Source organism: Aythya fuligula, chromosome 18 (assembly GCF_009819795.1).
Source record: "Aythya fuligula isolate bAytFul2 chromosome 18, bAytFul2.pri, whole genome shotgun sequence".
Classification (NCBI taxonomy): Eukaryota; Metazoa; Chordata; class Aves; order Anseriformes; family Anatidae; genus Aythya; species Aythya fuligula.
In genome coordinates this window covers 6875422-6897413 of record NC_045576.1, presented here as the reverse complement: position 1 = coordinate 6897413, position 21992 = coordinate 6875422, and the positions used below count along the sequence as shown (strand labels likewise).

Sequence of the window (21992 nt, the reverse complement as noted above, 5' to 3'; positions counted from 1 at the left end):
ATAAAAGAATGAGTTGAGAGAATGAGCTGGGTGGTAGACTGCCTATCAGTTCTGAAGGTATTACCATAGCATCTGGAGAAGCTACATGCAGTACTAACACAAGGTACAAGGAAGTCTCAGCCCTTGAAAAGAGCTAACAAAGAATATTCACAGAAAGTGAGAGGTAGAAGAGCTCCATGGAAAAGAGAAGTGGCTGTACCATGTCACATTGCAGGGAACTGAGTGGCAGGAGCAAGGCCCTTGTCTCTCAGCACCCTCCAGCTTCAGGCTGCCTTTTGGTCCTTTCTATTTCTGCATGCAGACCTCACCATCTTTAACTAGAAGCTCAATCCAGAAAATCTTTTTTTTTTTTTTTTTTTTTTTTCCTTATTAGTCAAGAGAACCAGCTTTCTGCTAGTTGTGAAAACAAATTCTTTCCTGTGATTAATACCTGTCTCCTATGTTAAAGACATCAATCTCTACATGGATCAGATCCTTATAAAGCTAAGCTCTCTTCTAATAAAAACCTTTTTTCTTTTCGTTTCTTTCTTTTCTTTTTTTTCTTTTCTTTTCTTTTCTTTTCTTTTCTTTTCTTTTCTTTTCTTTTCTTTTCTTTTCTTTTCTTTTCTTTTTTCTTTTCTTTTCTTTTCTTTTCTTTTCTTTTCTTTTCTTTTCTTTTCTTTTCTTTTCTTTTCTTTTCTTTTCTTTTCTTTTCTTTTCTTTTCTTTTCTTCTTTTCCTTTCCTTTCCTTTGTTCTCTTCTCTTCTCTTCTCTTCTCTTCTCTTCTCTTCTCTTCTCTTCTCTTCTCTTCTCTTCTCTTCTCTTCTCTTTTCTCTTCTCTTCTCTTCTCTTCTCTTCTCTTCTCTTCTCTTCTCTTCTCTTCTCTTCTCTTCTCTTCTCTTCTCTTCTCTTCTCTTCTCTTCTCTTCTCTTCTCTTCTCTTCTCTTCTCTTCTCTTCTCTTCTCTTCTCTTCTCCTTCCCTTCCCTTCCCTTCCCTTCCCTTCCCTTCCCTTCCCTTCCCTTCCCTTCCCTTCCCTTCCCTTCCCTTCCCTTCCCTTCCCTTTCAAGCCATTTTTGTGGTAGATACCAGCCTTTAGCCATTCCACATTTCCTGGTTAACTGGAGCCAATCACACACTGTTTGGTACTGAACCTGAGTCTCTAATTTATATACAACGAAGGCATTGTAATGATAACGTAATGGAGAACAGTCCATTAGCAGAAATCGGTTATCTAGCATGGACAAATTATTTTCTTTTCATGTTTCCATCAATATTAAGATCCATTAATCATATTTCAAAAAAGAAAAAAAAAAGTGCCAATGCCTTTAAACTTACACACTAGTTCTAAGAATATCTGCATGGGATACCTGGGCCAGCCCTGTTTTCCCTCACAGTGAGGAAATGTCTCCAATATGCTGAGAAGAACTGGATTTTTACCACCACAGATGAGTTCACAACTGGTTCAACTCCACTAATATTCTCTTTATAAAGTCAGAATATAGCAGTCTGGTTTTAACAAAAAAGAAATCAAGACTAAATACAATGTATTTTGAAGGAGGGAATATTCCTAGCAGCAGCTGGAAGGGAAGTGGAATTCATAAATGTCTCTTTCATCTTTATCAGGTTACTATTCAGTGCAGTTACATTTATTAATAACAACATCCCTTAAACCACATTGTGAAAATCCATTAGCAAGAAATGCTTTAAAATGTACAACAGGCTGTAACAGATGATTTATCGAGGGCTGAAACAATTAAATACTATAAGCAGAGTGGGCATTTTTATGGGCTGTTGAGCTTGCCAGAGTATCATTACACATATTCAGAAGAGAACTGTTTGTGTTGTGCAACTCAAACTTTTTCTTGAATTCAATAATTCTACATTTCCAAGCGGTAATGCAAACTAAGAGCATTCTCTGACTTTTTCTTCATCGCACTTCCATACATACCTGCCCCTGGAAATGCTGATGGCCACTTCAAAGTTGCCCTCTGTGGCATTTGCTACACTGGGAGGTCCCGGAGTGCTGCTGTCTGCATCAGGTACAGGGAGAGAGCCCCTGGGAGAGCGATCACTGCTTGCAGGGGAAATGCCCTCTGACTGCTCTGTAACAAACCCTAACAAGAAGAACCCTTTAAGAGGTTGTTTAACTATCCCCATGAGAGTCAAACTTAGCAGGACTGACCTGGAGGCGATCACCATATCGTTCTTTTTTTCCAACACATCCTGCGTTTGCCTTGGAAGTTGACGTGTTCCACTCCCATTTCCTTACTCGGGTTTTTAAAACCCACTGTTTTAAGTGTCAGCCGCCAGCAAGTAATCGCTGTGAAAGTGCCAGATAGTGAGACCAAATTCAGATGAGGGATTTTGTCATTCTCTTCAAGGAAAAAACTGCCAGCCTTGACTACTGTGCATATCCTGCAACGCTGAAGGTTCATGCAGGTCCCAGGGGGGTCGTTACAGGCTGTGCTGTCCTTCTCTCGGTCGCTTCCAGTTTGCAGCAGAGAACAATAATGGCACAGACAGCTCAGCACTGCTGCTGCACTCGTTCCCCAGCCGTGACTATCAGTCACAGCCTCCCGCTGTATCAGGGCAAAGATGTTTTTGAAGACATTTGCTTTGTTGCTGAGCAAGGCAAAGCCTCAGTCAGGGGTTACAAGAAGAGGCAAGGGGAAGGGGTAGGAGATGTGACTGCAGTCAGGGAGCAAGTGAAACAGCGGTTCTGGGGGCTCGGTGCCACTGAGTGGGCTGCACGTGAAGTGGCTTTGGGCTGTATTAGGTTTTCACTTACTTGCTGGCAGATCCACGTGTGCTTGTTCTCCTTCCAGATTTGATCATTCCCTAATTCTGAAAAAGATGCCTGAGGCAGGGGCCATGCAGTATCTGAGGCAGATATGCAGACTGCAGCCCAAATGCAGCCCAGTTCCCTCCAGAGTGAAAAACCCCTTCTCACCTTTAAGCTGGGCCTTTCACTCACCCCAGCAGAACAGGCAGACGGGTAACGCAGACGAGCTGCGCTCTGGGTTCATTTGTCCCCACAGCGTATTCCATGCAGGAGGGCGAAGGGGTGGCAGAACAAATTAGCAGCAGAATGTATCTGCTGTAATTGCGCACGAGCCAACTTGTTAGATTGATTAGTTTCTGTCCCAGCTGAAATTGTAGCTCCATGATTGCTTTTGACTGAGCACAACTAGAAAATGCGTAATTACATGGGCCAACGCACAGAGAGCTGCAGCTACAGGTGCCTGCTGCTTTGCTGCTGAAGTGCAGCACACGGGGGGAAAAGGGGAACTTGGAAACAAAGCAAACATTCACACCTCACCACATCCTCACTGAGGAGTTCACAGCTTTCAGGCTTGGGCAGTGTGAAAGGCTAAAATTCCTCAATGACAGATTGTGTGGCATGAAACATCGCACGCAGCGTGTCAGTGCTGGAGATGGTGGGTTCAGCCCATCCAGCCAGATGAAAGCGGTCCAGGCTAACGCTGGTGAGACAATACTTGGCATCTCGCAGAACAATCATTCTTGGCTGTAATATTCCCCTCCTGGTTCATTTTCTGTTTTCTCTGTTGTTGACCTCCAGTGATGGAGGAAAGGGGCTGGACGCGGACGGTGCTCTGAGCAGGAGAGGGGCCTGTAGGAATGGGAACAGCTGTGGGGCTGGGAGGGAAATGGAGACAGGGCAATGAAACAGATACGCTTCCTCTTTGGGAGGACGGGCTGAGCCAGTCTGAGCAAAAAAAAGAAAAGGGTAAAATGAAAGGGAGGAAACCAGAGAAGAGAAGATGGAACAAGGGAGATCACAGAGAACAACAGGAAGCAGCGCTAAGAGGACAGACATGAAGGCTAGGGTTTGTAGGGGAAAAGCAAACAGAAAGAATAAAAATAATAAAAAAAACTTCAGGAATATTTTGCAAAAGACAGAGAATTTAAAAAAAAAAAAAGTCTAAAAAGCCTATAAAAGTGCCAGCTACCCAGCTGCTGTAAGTGAAACTCCAGTACACTTACGTCAACACCACACCACTGATCAGCACCAGGGGAGGAGGTTTGGGGTTGTTTTTTTAATTTCATGGAAAGGCTTTCAGCGATGCAGAACGTGAACTCCAGCCTCCACTGATGGTAAAGGATTTAGAGGTGCTTATGGCCTCACAAAAACAAGACCCAACTTGATAAAGCCCATGAGACGAGCTGCCACATCACAGCCCGCGAGCAGCCAGCCTCTCTCCACATCAGACTTCCACCTCGAGACCAACAAGTCTGGCGCATGCGGGGAGCTGGAGGGGGCACACGGGGGCACGAGGCCACTTCTGCACCCGCGGCAGAGCTGCTGCCCCGGCTCTGCCTCCCCCACACCGCAGCAGCCATCGCTTCCCGTGCCCTGAGGCGCAGTGAGGGCCTCGACTTCCACAGCCAGGCTGGAAGAGGGGAAGAGGCATCCACTTTGCTGGTTGAAGTGAAACATGTGGCTTATTGGCATGGCTTGTTTAGTTTGGCTCCTAGTGCTCACTTGGTGTTATTAGAGAAAGCAATAAAAATGCATTAAATACTAGGAACTACATTAAAACAACATGGAGCGTGCAACACAACCCAAGACAAGCAAGGGGGCTGAGAATGGAGACTGCCCTTCCCTCCAGTCATCCTCTTCTGCGTGAATATCGTGGAGACAGCATTACAGTGAAGTTTGGAGACCTGGAGCTGGTGACATGCTGCCTGCAGCACCACAGAAGATTTCATCCTGTGGCTTCTAGAAAGACTTTGAAATACTGCAGTCAGCTCCTATGCATCTCTGCTGAGCTCCTTCCAGACTAAATCCATAAAGTTATCATGTTTTTGCCAAGACTTAATTTTCTTTTGATCGCATAGCAAAGGGTATATCCCCCCGCCATAGGGAGGACTGTGAGATGTCAGAAATGAGACATCTGTCACCTGCCTGAGCCGGTGCTTGCTGCTCTGGCCCAGCTTCTGTAGCTCCACCTGACTTCTTGGTTCCTTCTCTGGCCTTGAGAACAGACTCCAAGGGCTCTGGGATTGCTAATTTGCCCATTTTGTTAACTGATTTTAGCCGCAGCTGGATCCTCACATTTCTTCTGTACCATGAAAACCACAACTGCATGTTATGCCTGGGCAAGTGGCGAGGTGATTATTGTAAAGCCTGGATTTCCTAAGGAAACGAAGCTTTACATGGAGTGCCGTGTGAGCCCAGTGTGTGTATAAAAGTGGCTCTTGAGCATGTCAGACAATTTCAAGGAGACAGAGAGAAGGATTTCTCAAAGCCCTGAAGTTCCCAGACAGGCACTGGAGATGACGGATGGAGGACACAGACACCATTAGTATCCCCTGTGGAGAAGGCAGCAGCGCTGCTCCCTCTGCAGCAGACAGCAGAGACGCCACAAGGGTAAATGCTGCTCATTAGACCTTCTGATCATGAAATTACTCGTTCATAATCCTTTTCTCTGATCACCTTCTCTTGCACTCGCTCCCCCTTTCTGCCTGGAGCTGCACGTTGTACAAGTTACACTCACCGCCTTCCTCCTGCAGCTGCCCATCGTCCCTGGGGCTGACCCCCGGCGGTGAGGGTACCTGCATCCCACTGCAAAACAGGCAACAGAGAAAAGAGTGAGGGGATCAGCGCGCAACGAGAGGAGCTGCAGCGGGGTGACAGCTGTCCCCCAGCCCATCCATTGTTGCTGTGCACAGCAGCAGCTTTAAGAAAGTGGTGTAAATTACAAGAACTGGATCACTGGCTTGAACAATGTCAGCACGTCCCTTTGAGGGCATTCACCCCCCCACACCATGAAGCGACAAGTTATTATTTAACAGCAGACCTCACACAGAGGAATGCTTTTCTGTATTCATGACCTCTAACAAGTATAGCAATTGTTTACTATACTCTGAGTGATCCAGAAGGAACTATAATGTGATAATTATAGAGAAACCTTCCTAAAAATATATTTCTGATGCATCAGCAAAAACTCAGCAGGCCCCTCCAGCTGGCACTGAACATACGAGTTAAGCCCAATTTGAGAATCAGATCGTGCACTACATTTTGTGCAGCTGTGCAAAGGCTGCAGCGAGGCGCTCTGGAGCAGAGGCCTTGCAATGACAGAGGGAAGGGCCAGAAGCAACAGAGAAGCAGACGGGGCCAGAACCACTGGTTCTTTTCTCATGGGTAATGACACTGGAAAACCTCAAGCCCATTTTCAAGATGGACAAACTGAGGCTCTGAAAATCAGAATGCCAGCATTTTCTGATCTGCTCACTGACCCACTGGTGTCTGGTTGTAGAGGTCCAGTCTGAGGCCAGGCTGTGCCTGCTTCCCCAGACCTACCAAGCCGCTACATTTTTCACCAAGCAGTATGATTCATTGGTATGATTTTTTTTTCCTACACACTACATTCATACAGCCTCTCTTTAGTCAGTGTTACCAGTCCCTAGCTCATGCTCTTTGAAGAAAGATCTACAAAGGCTTCAGCTGCTGCTACCTTGTAGCAGAGCCACCAAAAAGCCAACCTTCTGCTGCCCTTCAGAGCCCCAGGGGTGACCTAACCCCACTCCCGTGGCTGCAGCTAATCAGATTGTGACGGGGGAAGCCAGGGCACATGTGTTTGTTCTCTTCGTCCAGCACTGTTGCAGTCCAGCACTACTCTTCAGCGGCTCTGGGGTACCTCAGTAGCACCTACATGCTTCTGTGCCTCTGTCTCCTCACCTGCAAATGGGCCAGGATGACAAACCCTCAACCTAGGGCTGTTCAGGTTTGGAAATACACTTGGCATCTTGAAAGAAGGCTTCTGTGGAAGTGCAAACAGTAATTTATTGCTTCAATTAAAAAAGTGTGTGTTTTACAATCCACAGCCTGTTTGTACTTCTACTTCTTATAGATATCTCTCTAAAAAGAACTCGGCTCTGGTAGCTCCTGGATTTGGCACAGCTTGTCAAATAAGCAGGCTCACCAACCTTTCCACGACACACAGTGCTTCTGTGTAACTTTGCAAGCTGTGTTTGACTTGCCTGAACTTGAACAGTCACCACTGATTGATTGGCTTCTAAAAATATCCACCCGCCATGGTTTGAAGTCCAGAGAGCTCCTGTTGATTTAGATGGAGACCTTCTTGCTGGTGGGAGGCTCAGACAGACACCTGACACCCGGCGCTGCTCTCGACTCCACTCGCAGCCTCCTGTGTGGGGAGGGTCCCGCGGGGAGCCCCTGACTGAGGCAGCCCCCGTGCCCAGCAGAGCCCTGCTCCACCACGCTCAGCAGCTCTTGGTACCGCCAAGCAGCCCTACGGATCCCTGCCCTTCCTGCAGCCCCAGTCCCAGACTGCGGCTATTGGTAATAAGTGGGATGGACTTGGGGTCCCTGCACGTATCCTGCAGAGTGCTGAGCTCAGGGGCTGAGCATCCGCTGTTCCCACTGGCCGAGGAGGTGCTGGAAGAGTCCCCACAGCCATGGTTTGTAACCGCTGCAAGAGGAACACATCACAGCATACCCTGGACAAGGCTGCAGACACGTGGTTAGCGCTACAGCAGCCACCAGGAGAAAAGCCAGATTGCCAGCTCCATCAGAGGCAACGGAGGCCTTGCTGACTTACAGCCCTGTCACTTCCGGCCATAAAGCACACTGCCGTGGCTCCTGCAGCCCCTTACCTAGCCAGCTGGATAAGCTGCAGTCTCTAGCACAATGCCATGGAGAGCTCCATTACCTGGCACAGGGCTGGGGTTCTCCCTTAGTTACTGTGGTGTTTGCACCCCCAGTTACCTGCACTCAAATCACTGCAGCTGAAGCTTCAAAATTCGTTTTGGAAAGAGAAGGGGGTGCAGGGCTGGGGCAAGCCGTGGTTTGGAGCACAGGAGCCCCAGCAGCTTAAGCTTTCCACAGAAGGAAGCTGCAGAAAAGCGGAGCACAGACACCTGCAGTCTGGAGCAAAGCAGCATCTGCTCATTCCAGTGGAGATGCACCGACAGCAGCGTGCCGGGCGCTGGTGAGGAATGCGGCAGCACCAGGTCTGCACAAGATGCAAAGCTGAGACAGCCTCTAAGCAAAGCGTCCCAGCACCGGCAGGTCTCAGGCCCCTCTGAGCACTTACCTGCTGACATCAAAGCTAACAAAAGACAAAGCAGAGCACAGCCAAATATATACACTGGATGTTGCCATGCTACTGAATGCAGCTTAGCATGGCAGGGCTTTTTATAAATGATGTATTATAGCTGAGCTAAAACCTAAATAATAAAGCCTGCTTGTGGCTCTCTGGAAGATCACAGCTAGACAGTTGCCTACGGAATACCAGACTAGTGGAAGAAATTATTGGTATTCTAGGAGCATATGGGACTGGAGATGAGCACTGCAGCCAGACTGTGTTTTCGCAGCATCACGTGCAATCCCTCCTGTATTGGGTTATGCAACAGGCCAGGGTCCCCAATGCAAGGTTTGGCAGAACCAGGTTGCTCAGAGGCCCAGACCTCTCCTCCAGCATAAACGTATTCCCCAACAGTTTGTATCATTCTGATGACCAACAATTTCCTTTCATTTATGTAATACTCTTCCTTCCGTTGCACCTACAGAAGACAGTGCTCTCACTTCAGCTCTGCTACACCAAACAACCCACACTCCTGGTTATCCCTTGCAAGCATCACCCGTTGTTCCAGCCCTCTTCTGAGTTCTGCTTGGGACTTATCCTTCCCAAAGACAGATGATGGGAACTGACTGCGACTTTCCAGACAAAGGTTCAGCAGTTCCTTGTACGGTGGCAGGAGCACTTCCCCATCTTTACTGGAAATATCTTGCCTAATAAACCGTATGATCTCATTTGGCTTTTGTGTTTGGTTTTAAAAGGGGTATAAAGCAGGCTCTCCAATATTTCACTTCATTTTATTTTAGTGTTTGTTATCTGAAAAAAAGAGGGTAGTTAAACTGCCTTTTTAATTAAATTCCTTTAAATCTTTTAAAACAATAACGAAAGAAAGATAGCAAACAAAGTAAGACAGGAGAATTACCATGTGTATAACCAGAGGTATTTTTTTCCCGTAACACATTTATATATAAATCTCTTTTTCAAAAACTTGCAAAATTTCTCAGTTGCTCAGTCTGTCTCCTGGGTAACATGACACCTCACAAGAGGAGCCTTGTGCCTCCGCTCTTTAGTGGGACATCAGTCTTGGGAACCCTATTGAAATTCTTGTCTAAATTAAAAGTATTCCTAATTTCTTGAAGGTGAGAAGAGCTCGCAGTACTGCATCCTTCTCTCTTTGCTTGTCTTCATTGTCACACAGCTTATTAAAATAAAAGGCTATGAGCACCAACAGCTTCATTACAGCAGGGGGCTGAGCTATGGGCCCTTCAGGCACACAGTCTCTTTCTATAGATCTGTAAAAAGCACCTAAGAATTTACATGAGCAAGGAGGTAGTAAATAGGCTTAGGTTTCCTGTAAAAGGGTTCAAACCTCCAGTGTCAAATGCTTTGAGCTCCATAAACATAAAAAAAAAAAAAGAATTGGAAAACACTGGCTTAGCTAAAATAACCTGGCAAAGGCTTTCCTTCCCCACGTCCTCTGCCATTGGCACAGCAGCTACAGAATGAGAGCTCACCACGTGTGCTGGATGTGGGTGAAAGTGTGTCTGTCTGAAGGCTCACATCCTGCAGTTTGACTGAATCGACAGCAACAGTTTTGACCATAAGAAAAGCAGTCGAGATGGCTCCTGATGACACCCAATACATCAGAGCAGCGGGAGCACCAGCCCCACGAGGTCAGGGCAGCTGGAAGCACCAACTGCACAATGCCTGTCACCATGAACATCTGCCACAGCTTTGGCTGGCAACAAGTAGCTCAGAGTGGATGTAAAACACCAGAGGTTGTTGGCATGTAAACTCACAGGGCACTTACAAAACCAAGACATTAAGACTAGCACGTGTTTGCTGTTTTCCTTGGATGCGGGGAATGGAGAAGAAGCTGGTGTGCAGGTGGCTCCGAGTGGGCTGGGCAGCCCCGGTGCGGCACAGCTCTGCGGAGGGGCTGTGCTGTGGGAACACCTCCAAGCTCGCTCCAGAACTATGCCTTTGGTGCCGGTGCTGTGCGAGCCCAGAGCACTCTTAATGCTATTTCAGCCTGTACAAAGTCCAGATTTCAGAAGTGAGACCGCTGGGTACTGAGGGACACTTTGCTGTCTGCCAAATGGCTTTAACATTGCCCGGTGCCTGCCCTTTAGTAAACTTTACTATATCTTCTCTCCAACTTGCCTAATTTATTTTTATTATTATTGTTGTTGTTTTACTCCTTTTTTAAAATAAGGAGACAATGCTTCCAGTGTCTCCCTCCTCAGACAGCAGCGCTCTCCCAGGGCCCTCTCAAACATGAAGGCCAGAAGCCAACGCCAGGAATTGTAGGTTGCAGTTAGTCTAAAATTGGTGACTTGTCAATTTTAATAGTTTTAATTTCCCAACTGTCTACTTGGGTTGCACACATAAAACTTCTAAATAATATGCCTTCTCTCTCTCCCCACATAGGAAAACACTGTTTCCCTGTCCTCCTTGCAGTATGTGACCCTTCGCTGCTCCCCCTTGCTTATCAAGTCAAGGAATTCATTCAGCAGCTCCACTCACTTACCCCCATTCACAGCCCTCTGAAGGCCTCACCAGCTCCTTGCTCTGTTTAGAAAGATTTATACTTGCATGCCCCTTCATATCCTTCCTCTTTAGGCTTTGATTTACCATTCTGGCTTCCTTATCACTCCATAGCGCTTCCTACATGTTTGTCTTTACAGCTTCTTGCTTTCTCTCTTTGAAATCACTGATGAGTTGTGTTTCCTTAAAGGCAGTGGGAAAAATCCACCCGGCAAAGTGGCCTTTGCAGGGACCTGTGCAAACCCGAGCTCCGGGGGAATGTAAATGCCATTTTGCTTCTGATGCTGGCCCTAAGCACAGGAAGGACTTTCAACCCGTATCAAACTTCCTTGTGCAGTTCTCAGACCCTTGCCTGCTTTTACATTTCCTGTGCATTCATACAAGGAAAGCCCTGTGCCCTCCACCAGCCGTGAGGAAATATGACCTTTTTCACCTTCTTTTTCAGTCCCTCCCTCCACAAAGAGCCACTGCAACCAAGCGCCACCTTCTCTAGCAGGCAGTGCCACAGCTGCAAAATCTTGTCCTTCGTTCTTCCTGTCCTTGGGTTTGTGACCAACTGGCTACACAATTTGTGTTAGTAAAGAAATGGGGAAATACAAGGTCATGCTGGAAAGGGCTCTGGCTGGGGTGACCACCACCCTGCAGATCTCCTTTGGGGTCTCTTGGAGGCACAGATGTGCCGACCGGGATGGATCAAAGAAAGCGGCAGAGCCCTCTCCGCTTGGCTGCTCCATGGCTGGACCTGAGGTTCGTGTTCCTGATCTTTTAACTCAGTCTTTGAAGTTATTTTCACATTTGTTCTCCTACTTCTAAATATTCCCCTCTGCAGAGATTAAAGCTGGTAGTAAAATATCCCACAAATGTTTACGATCACAATTACACCTGTTCCTAGAAGGATTTCACAGTCGATTGACTCTCATTATTCTTTTCATATTGGCCTTTCCTGCCCTGGTATCCAGATTTCCCAGCCACATGAACCGAGTGAGAGCCTTGCAGGTTACGATTTCAGAGTATTCTTTAAAGCGTTTTAACTAAAATCCTCCCCAAATACAGTCATGCAAGTCAGGCAGGTAACGGAATGGCTTTAGCTGGCTGAACTGAAAAAAAAATAATAAAGGGGGTGGGGGGGGGGGAGGGCAGAAGAAATGTTTTCTATTAAGATTGCCTCTGTAAAGGACAGGGGTGTGCATGACCATGAAGCCAGTCCAGCTGCTATAAGCGCTGCAGAAGCCCAGATTAGATCAATTCTACCCAAATTAAGGCATTCCTACTTTAGATCACACAACTTGGATCCCTTGAGGGGAAATTTCAGTTACCAGCGTGAGCTAATACTGATCTGGGTATGACCAGTACTCAAGCATGCAAGATGCTGGGCAGAAAATCAGGGGAAAAAAAATAAGCTTTCTTTGGCATTGATTCGGTCTGAATTTCCCAATAGAAAAACAAAAGATCGGCACTTAGGGGTGAAATTCCCCCACAACACAATGAGGCTTGCCTATTAAATAGGAGTTAAGGCATGCATGGTCAGGCTGTTAGGAAGCAGACTCTAAAAAGTCTAGCTGGAAGCAGGAATAGGAAATAGAACCCTATGCCTTCACAGGAGGCTGTTGAGAGCCTCCTTCTCCCAACAAAATCACCTGGAAACCCCAGGTGCTGCAAGGAGAGGAAAGACTCGATTCGGCAAACATTCCTGGACAGAGCTCAGCTTTAGGTACGGTAACTGCCTATCGGCTCTCAGCCCTTTTCTCCTGTAACCTACTTCGGCTGTCAGCACCAAGCAGCTGGAGAACTACGGTCATGTTCCCTCAGAAATCACCTCGAAATGCCTTCGTGCAAAGGGAAATAGCTTCATATTCTGCACTTCTTCAGATTTCACATGGCAACTTGTTTCACATTTCCAGCACAGAATAATTTTTCCAATAGGAAAAATCAAGTCCTACAGTAATGGCTAACCTAATCTAAAATTTAGATTCCCAGGGACTGCCCCCACCTTTGGATGCCCATGAAATAAATTAGGCTGATAAAAGCTTACAGGGTCGAACTGTGTGAACACGCTAACAGAAAGCAATCGCACTAAAACTCCGACATTCATTATGCTTTGCCACAGAGACTGGGATACCACAATTATTCTCTCTGGTTAAAAGGCAAATATTGCTTATCTCTTCCATCATGATACGGTAACTTTCAGCAAAATGTTCAATAGTTACAGCTCTGTCCTAAAAGTCTAATTGCACAACGCAGTAAAAATAGATACAACACTAGCACTTACAAAAAAATGCACTGCAATGTCAAGCAACACTGCCAAAAATCCACAAAGGCAGGCCTTGATCCTGCAAAGCCTCACATCTAGTCGTTTGGCTTTTTCACACATTTGGAATAGCTTTTCTAAAATCAGTGAAACCATCCAGAAACAGGCGAGGGCCTTTGGCAGGACCAGGGAACTCCTTTACCTGCTCTACCAGTGGAAAATTAGATCCGCTCCCTCCTATATAACCTGTTTCAAATGATATTGAATTACCTGCAAGTTACTAAAATTAGACTAACAAATAAATTGCTTTGTAGCTGAACTGATAAAATGTGACTGTTTACATATGATTTAGTACCAGAACTGAGATTAAAGACTACTTCAAACACCGCCTTTGCCCAATATGTCATATAAAATTCTGTTTGGTTTCGGCAGAGCTGAGCATGACTTTAACAACCTTGTTAATCACAGATTAGGAATTGAAAAGCTCCTATTTGGCACCAGGTGTGCCATTAGTAACAAGTGGGATGCAGGTGAGCTGCAGAAGTGCCCTCGCTCCAACGCCGAGGAGCAGGCTCGGAGCGCTGGAGCTGTGCCGTGGTCTGAAGGCAGCAGCAGGCGCAGCCAGACGGGGGGCACTGGTGCCCCACACGCCCCAAGTGTCCGCCTCGGTCCCTTCCCTTTTTGTTTGTGTTCAGTTCCTTTAAGTCTCTACTGGCTCCATTAGAAAAGCCTGCAGATAGCCCTGGGAATCCAGCATTGCCTAAATAAGTGTCTTTGAGCCCTAATCCAGTCCATTCCCTTCTGGAAGGTTTCTGCCCTTGATGAAATAAGGCACGAGGCTGACATCCCTCGGCCCACTTTTCCCTCAGCAGGGGCACAGTGTGTTTCTTTAAATGCACATTTCAGTCCTCATCCACCTCTGGGCTACATTCAGCACCTGGGAGGTGCAGGCAGAGGCTGAGCAGAGCGGAGGTCCCTGTGCTGGCAGCTCCCTGCCACCTCCTGCCAGTCCCCAGGCTCCTGCCCTCCACTCCCCGAGGCTGGGCTCAGCACCAGGCACCTGGCACTGCTCACATCCACCCTCCACCAGGGTCTCACCCGGACATTTCTGCACTTTCTGCCCCACCTCCCTCCAGGGAACTCCTCTGCTGTGCTCCCAGCACTGGTTCAGCCTCTCACCACCCTCCAGCTCTCCTTCCCCAAAATACTCTTCTGCTGGGACGGGAAACCAGCTGTTCTTGGCTTATACTGTGTCTCACTCATGAGACACTTGCAGGCATTATCTCCCCACCCGATGTGCTGCAGAAGTGTGCTTGAGTAGGAAGAAGATCTGACACTGGTCCAGGCCTGCAGGACCTGAGCTATCAGTTTGAGCCCTGCAGGGTCCTTTCCACTCACCCGAGGCAGGCTGCCAGCACCGCAGGCTCTCCCGGCCCCACCAAACTGCACAGGGGCAGAACAGAAAATCAGTTCCACATTAAACATACCTAGCAATCATTTTTAAGCATTTTAACTCCTAAAGGCTTAACCAAAGCAACATTCCTCATCTTCACCTCCCACGCAAGCCCAAAGTCCCTCAAAATGGATGAGAGACTGCACATCAGACCAGTCCAATTACAGCAGAAACCCCATGGGTAAGCACTGGGCAATGACAAGCTTTCCCACCAGCAATCCTCCAGAGTACCCTTGCAAGTCCACCTTTCACTTTATTATCCTTGTTCTGCAAAAACAAGGGCTATCAGGAGGCAGGTGGTACATTAGGGTGGTGCCCAAGTATCCACTTGGCACTGCCAGCCATAGCCCATTTCCAGCATGCACACAGCACAGACACCAGCACAGCTCACCGAGCCACTTCCACACAAACTATCTCCCAGTTGTAGCAGGAAAGGCAGAAAATATAGGGAGGATGGCTGCTTCTTTCCCTCTGATCTTTTTCGAAAATGTTTGCCATAAATCTCTTAAAGGTAAAAAGAAGAAGAAAAGATCTGGAATCTTCCCCTCTGCTATGCAGAAGATAAGCTGTGATTCAGCATGAAAGTCCTCCTGAATTTTGCCTAGTTCCCATTACTGCAGTGCCCAAATATCCCGTTGTGAAACAAAGTCCCCCCCAGCGAGGTGCAGTGCCAATGCATAAGAAACATCAGGGGGTTTACAAAAGAGAAGAGCAATCCTGGCGCCTGGTATTCTGAAAATGTGCAGCCGACCTTTGAAAAGCAATTCTGAAATCTCTCTCACCAAAACAGAGGCTCCTAAAATCACTTTTCCTTTTAATCATGTTAGTCCCATCTCTGCCCTGACACTTCTGCAGTGGAATTCAAGTTTATGGTCTGTACTCTACCACCTTTAGTTGCTGCAATTTAATGCATGCTTAAGACCCACACAACCACAGAGAGCATGCACAGAGTTCTCTTCCCGCTCAGACTACATGTGTTGTACTCTGGCTGTTCTTCATTGTATATTCCATGCTATTAAAGTCTTATGTTTCTATAGCAGCTCCTGTGTGAAGAGCTCAACACACTTTAGAACTGTAAATGAAGCTGAAACACACCACTGCAGCTGGTTGTGTGCCCCTGTTCTTTACCTACTTTGACAACTTTGAGTTGCCATTTAACTACCGAGTGATGCCTTTCTGCTCTTGCATGAAGCCCGTGTTCTTCCACAAAAGGCTGCCAAGCGGTGCAGGACCAGACTAGTTCACCCCTGCAGTTCCTCCGTCAGGCGCTGGGTAAGTGACTGAGGTCTGTAGCCTTTTGTAGCACAGAGCCAGGGCCTGCACGTACCAATTTCCATGGGAAGCTCTGGAAAGGGGCAGAGCTGAAAAATCCACTGCTGTGCTGCCAGTCCTGATGCAGCCCTTCTTCTCCTGTAAGCCCAGAGCATTTCAGTGACAGACGTCTTCCTTTTCCTTCACTGTGCACTTTACCAGCACGCTGCTGTCACTACCAGAAAAGCAGGAAATTCTGCTGAAGGTGCCCTGAGACAGTAAGAGGCTGGGAGACAGGACTGAATGTGCTGACAGTGGTATTTTCTTCACGAAGACCTGCCACGTGTTCAGGTTTTGCTGGATGCTTTTTTTCTCCTACAAGTTCTGCCTGGCAGAAGTAGAGGGCTCTATACATCTGTCCAGGATTCCTGGATGTCCAGCAGCTGGCCTGGGAGTAGCAATTGTTGGACTTTGGGAAATCCTCAATTTGTCACATACACACAGATGGACTCTAGAACATGCATGGGACCCTGGGAGATTGGAGCCAGCTCTGTGCTACTACAATAATTACTGTGTGTGTGTGCAGACCAACTGCACAGCACACACTGCTTCCTGGAAATACCACACTCACTACACCAATACACAGATTTCTGCAAGACTAATTACCTCAACTCAACTTTTACCAAGTCTTCTTGTGCCTCAGTGTGTCAGTGGGATGCTGTCATAAATCTGCAACGTTCAGCAAAAGCCTAGGAAAGATACCGTTTCAGTTGAATTAAAAAGGTCAACCAAGAGCAGCACAGTAACACAACCAACTCCATCCCACGAGGTACTTGTCAGACCTCGTTCCTGCGTGCTGTTCTCAGATCTCTCTCTTTGGATTCTGATTGGGCTGTCCTGCTTCTGAAGATGCCCTCAGAGACGTATGTTCAGCCTTAGTTAAAACTGAGGACTCCTTGTGTTATGCAAGCAACTGAGCTTTGCTGAGTGTTATCTTTTGATTGACTCCTCCACCATTCCCTTCCCAATGTATTTATCTGAGGCCAATGACAGCCAGCAAATACTTACTAGAACTCCGGTCTTTGGCAGCTCATTCTGGCAGTGTTTTCAGGCAGTTTGAGAAGTGGGTGTCACTTACATTAGCTCACTTTAAAATCTTGACTCACTCTTCATGCATATAATCCCTCCTGCAAATTCTAGGCCATGGATTTTAATAGAGTTCCCAAAGTAGGTGTGAAGGCCGCTGGCTGTGCTAATTTAGTTCCTATTGATTTATCTTGTCTCCTTTCACGGCAGCAAATTGTAAATGCTTCCTTTGCTTCTCTCAGTGTTTGCTCCCTGCGTGACAAGTCTCTAGCATTGATGGAATGTGTTAGTGAAAAGCGCCTTGATGTCTGTTTTCAATATCACTGAGACAGAGCCATCAACTAGTGATATTTCTGCTGTGGGAGAGCTGCATCATTCAACCTCTACCTACTTAACTTGGAGAGGAGAGCTGGGCCACATGACGTGCAAGCTCCATAGTAAAAGACACAAACCAATCTTCACAAGAGATTAAATAAACCTGTCTTTAGGATTAGATGCAACAGTAAACTATTCACCCATCACAACCTTTTACATCTCCCATGGCAGATGCTAAACTAGTTGCAAACATGAATTTATTTCTTTTAAATCAAAATCAGTTGTTGCTGGCTTGTTTTGGTCAGCAGCAGAATGCACTCTCCAGTGAGACTCCTGCTGCATGCCTTGGTTCTTTATGGATTCTACTTTAAAGTTTAAAATCCAATTTTACCTCCAGTCAGATGTGGCTAAAAACTCTATTAACTCTTGTTTTGTCTCTAGTTGAGCCCCTATTTCTATAACTGGAAAAGATTTTCTTTTGAACTAGATTCAGTTTTAGAGGGGTAAAAGTAAATCCTGATGCTCATCTTCACCCTCTCCCACCACATTCCTCTGAGGCTTTGATTAAGACCAACCACAGAACATCCCCGCTTGGCTAGGGGCTACTACTTGTATAGTTATTTCCTGCAGACCCTTTCGTGGCAGCTGGAGGCAACTCTAGGACTGTGCAGAAAGGAAGAAGCGGTATTCAGGAAAGCATGTGCTGCACTGTGTTCAGCAGCCAAGGTGTCCATGCAGAAGCTGAGGACTTCGCATGAGGACCGTGCAGCCCTTCCACTGTTCTGAGTGACACAGCTCGACTGGCAGGAATACGTGGCCAGAAGGTGGGAGGAAGATGGAAAAACAGGATCTCCCTCTTTCAGCAGCAGCAAACAATAATGCAGCTCAAACCACATCAAGAAACCATGCCTGAATTCCTGTTCTCAGGAGTCATTTAGGCACTAACCTCTGAAGGTGCTTAGAGGAGTAGAGGAAACCAGGTCTGTAACTTGCTCTCAGCAGTGAGGCAAAGAAGTGGAAGTCCATGATATATCGCTGTGATCCAGGAAGACTGACACTTCTAAGTGTGAGTAAAGGCATCACAGTCTAGCCTTTAATATGCATGGTTTGCAAGGTCTTGATCCAGTCATCTGTTCCCTGTTTCACACGAGAAAGGCCGGTGTTCCAGCTGCTTTTAGTCCTCACTCATGATTTGGGTACTAATCACATACCTCTTGCAAATACAGCACGAAACTTTCCCTTTAGGGAGGGGAACATTTAGATGGAGCCTATAAAGACCATACATTTTCTCTTTAGTTACAACTATGCGTTACACTGGTGTTGTTTTTTAATGACCAGAACAAGCAACTTAATCTTTAAAATTACACGTTGGAAAAAAAAAAAAAAAAAAAAAAGTTACAGATGCCTTTTGTAGCATGCCTCCCCTGCCTCCTTCCCTGGGAATCCTAGCATTTGCCTCTGAAACACAGATATGCTGGGACTGGCATTTGCCAGACTCAAATCCACAAACTTCTGGTTGTGACAGTTCCTGAATTACAGACCTGATGTCTGCAAATGACTGGGTTTCAGAGTGAAGGCAGCCATCATCTCAAAGGCTGAGAATTAAATATATCATAAATCAGCATATGTGGATTTTATGTATAAATATCTAATTAAATTTTGTTCTGTAATTTCTATATGCAGTATACACACAGAGTATATATTTTTTTCCTTTTCTTTTGTCCATAAGTACAAGCAATATACCATATAATTCTCTTCCTCTGTAATATGCCTGGTTTTTGTGCTGGTAAAGTAACATCTTAGCCTTTTGTAGTCTGTTACAGTGCACTATAGAATTTTTATTGTATGTTACAGTCTGGTTTGGAGATCATCCAGCAAAGCGATCTGCTTCCTTTTAAAAAATAACTTAAAATACTGCATTTTTCATAAAGTGTATAAAGCCATGCAGAAATCCAAGTGTGGAAAATAAACACAGCATTGCCAATACCAAACATTTAGCAGGCCTGTCCTAGGCCACAAAATCACGAGTTTGCCTTACAAATCTCGAGAATTCAAAGACAAGTAATTTCAGGCTTCCTCTGCTTGTCCTTCTTCCTTTCAAAATTTCTTGGTTGTTTTCAGGCTATTCTATACAATCAGAAAAGTTGACAATTTACCTCCAGTTTTAAAGAACGCTGAAACTCTCACATAATTACAGGATGTGAGGAACCAGACCTTTGAAAAACAACTGTAACAAAATCTGTGGTAAAATTGCAAGAGCTGGTGCTGCTGTAGGCTGAAATCCACTACCTGGCATAGGGCTGACACATCCTTATCCCTATTAGCTCTCACCACTGAGATATTCAGAGAAATAAGCAGAAGCTAAGACTGACCCGAACACGTACAGTTGCTCGTCTCTACTTCCCTTGGAAAATCCCCATTTTTTGGCTTACAATTTGACAGGCTTTCTGCTACCAAACTGAATTGCTTCCCTGAGCTGTGAAAATAATTCCTTCCAGCACTTCTACATGTAAATGTCATTTTGAAACAAGCTTGTAATTCATTACTGGCAGAAAACGCAAGCAGACGGTCAGTGCCTCGCTTTCTCACATGCTTGCTCACCCTGGCCAACCCACGGGGAAACTGAAGTGGACATCTCCCCAGTTGTTTCAGGGCCCTCTGCATCCTGCCCTTAACTTGCAAGTGTCTCTGAACACTGAAGCCCCAAAGAACCTTCCCACCCCAAATTTCCACAACTCAGTGTGCTCAGGGATGCAGTTACCTCTTTGTCAGGATCAGGGCACCAGCATCCTCCCGCAGATCCTCGTCCCAGGGGCAAGGTGTGATGACAGACCACCAGGGTGGGATCTACAACAGTTGGCTCTGGTTTAGAAAAAAGGGAAAATTATCAAGAGGCTGAACTATTTTGCTCTGACATTTGCAAAACAAAACGTTTCGACTTCTCATGGCAAAATGAAACTCAAAAAAGTTTGAAAGCTAAAAGAGCATTTCAAAACAAAATGAAATATTTGCTTCAAACTAAAATACAATTTCCTTTAGCAGGGTTTTTGTTTGTTTGTTTGTTTGTTTCCAGAAAGCACTGAAAAAAACTTGTTTCTGATCAATCCAAAACAAACACCACTTCTCCCCAGTTTTTCTGCCTAGCTCTTACACTGGACCTTGCCGCTCTGACTGCTCTTCTGGTACTTGCAGTGCCCAATGGCAGGTCTCACCCTGCAGATCCACGTGCTGCTCTGGCTCTCAGGGACAAAGCCATACATGCACTTGCTTAAAGAAAAGACAACAGCCAGATATCAGTGCGTGCTCGACTTATCCAAGCTGCATGGCTGGGACTCACTGGGGGATCAGAGCAGCACCAGGGGAGTTTGTGCTGTTGTGGTTTTGTATACAAGAGTCACATGGACTTACCACAGCCGTACAGGAGAGTTGTCAGTTATGAGATGGTTGTTACAGGGTAGAAAGAGGCAACGTACCCTCTGCATTAGCACAGCAAGGGCTCCTGCAGCCTGTGAAGGGCTGGGACTGATACCCATCCAGCGCCCACAGCCTTCAAGTTCATGGGATGGGCTCGTGTATGAAGTGCTCCAGCTTCCCTGGTAAAACAAAAGCATTTCACTGAAGTCAGCAGGGCCAGACAAACAAGCAGTAGATGATGGATCATCTGTCTTCTTCAGCCCAACCCGAGGCAGAACTCAAAGGTAACGCACTAACAAACACGGGTGCCAAGTACTTTCCCTTGGCTCTGCCTGAGGTGCATGGAGCCAGTTTTCACTGTGCTAAGAGAAGCACTAAATCCTGTGCAGAGCAGGGCACGCTGCTCACCACTCCAGGAATGGCTGTTTTCAGCTTTCTGAGACACTTGTGAATTCATTTTAACACCATGAGTTGAGCACAAGATCCTTTTCCCATCCCTTTTTCATGATTTACCACGGATGGGAAATGCTCTCTGGCGCTCCTCACCCTCTCATCACTGTCAGCCTGCAGCCCCCGCACCCTTCCATGCTGGGAGGCTACTTGGAGAGTGACGGGAAGGCAGGGCTGAAAAGTCACTCTAATTCGCACGTAAGGGCCACTCTGACCTCATTTCGGGCCTCTCTATCCCTTCCATTTAGGTTTGCTGCTGTTGCTGGCTTTCAGTCTGTGCACGGGGTGCAGCCAGGGGCGCACCCTGCATGCGGCCTAGCACCTCCATTGTGGCCCCACCACACTGGCACAGGCCTCTCAGACATCCCCGATCCCAGACCTCACGCAAGGAAGCGCCAGATCACGCCCAGAGTCACTCTTTTCTTCACAAAAACATACGATATGCAGTTTGAGACCTGGCATCCAGAAACTCATTTCCCACCCTGAGTGAAATGCTCAGGACCCAGCCCTGCGCACAGTGCTCAGGAGGAGCCGTACACAGGCAGCCCCACAGCACCTACACGGGTGCCTGCCTCCGGGGACGGATCCATGATTTGTTATGAAGTGCATTAATTAAAGGGCATCTTTCCCGGTGGCATTTGCCGCCAGTAGATGGGCTGTGTGCAGCAGAGATATGTTTCGGTGTTGACATGTACGGGTAGCTTCGCTTCAGCAGCGATAGGGAGGTGTTGATGGGATAAAGCCCCCCCTCCCAGTAACTCCCTTTCTGCAATCACAGCAGGCCCCGAGCCAGCCAGCGGTCGGCTCTCTCTGTTCCACAGTCCCAGCGCTAATACTTAGCAAGCATCTAATGGCTCTACTGGGATTGCAAAGACCTCACTTTGTGCTGTAAATAAAGTCAAAGGCAAACCGTATGTGTGAGCTAAACACCAAAAGGCAGAGGGGGAAAGGGAGCAGCAGGGGCAGATCTGGTTTAAATGCCCGGTTCCTACTGCCAGGTCAGCCAGGGTTTGAAGGACGCGCATCTACCCGGGAGCTCAGGGCCTGAGTGCCTTTGTGGTGGGTCTCATGTAGGCTGGCCTGAGATCACACAGTGGGGTGCAGCAAAGCAGGGAAAGGCAGGGCTGGGTCCTCAGCCTCTTCATCAGATCACCCAGACGTGAGCCGAACAGCTTCGCCATG

At 46.8% G+C, this 21992-nt stretch overlaps 1 long non-coding RNA gene across 1 annotated transcript in view; it reads right to left on the bottom strand.

Annotated features, from left to right (window-relative positions):
• Nucleotides 1–5387: 5387 nt before the first annotated feature.
• LOC116496588 overlaps nt 5388–21992 on the bottom strand; it is a 57271-nt gene continuing 40666 nt past the window's right edge. Inside the window, exons 3-5 of the long non-coding RNA XR_004254032.1 lie at nt 20420–20539; nt 19708–19808; nt 5388–5567 (exon numbers count right to left, since the gene is read on the bottom strand). This is a non-coding gene — a long non-coding RNA (uncharacterized LOC116496588). The remainder of the gene's footprint in view (nt 5568–19707; nt 19809–20419; nt 20540–21992) is intronic.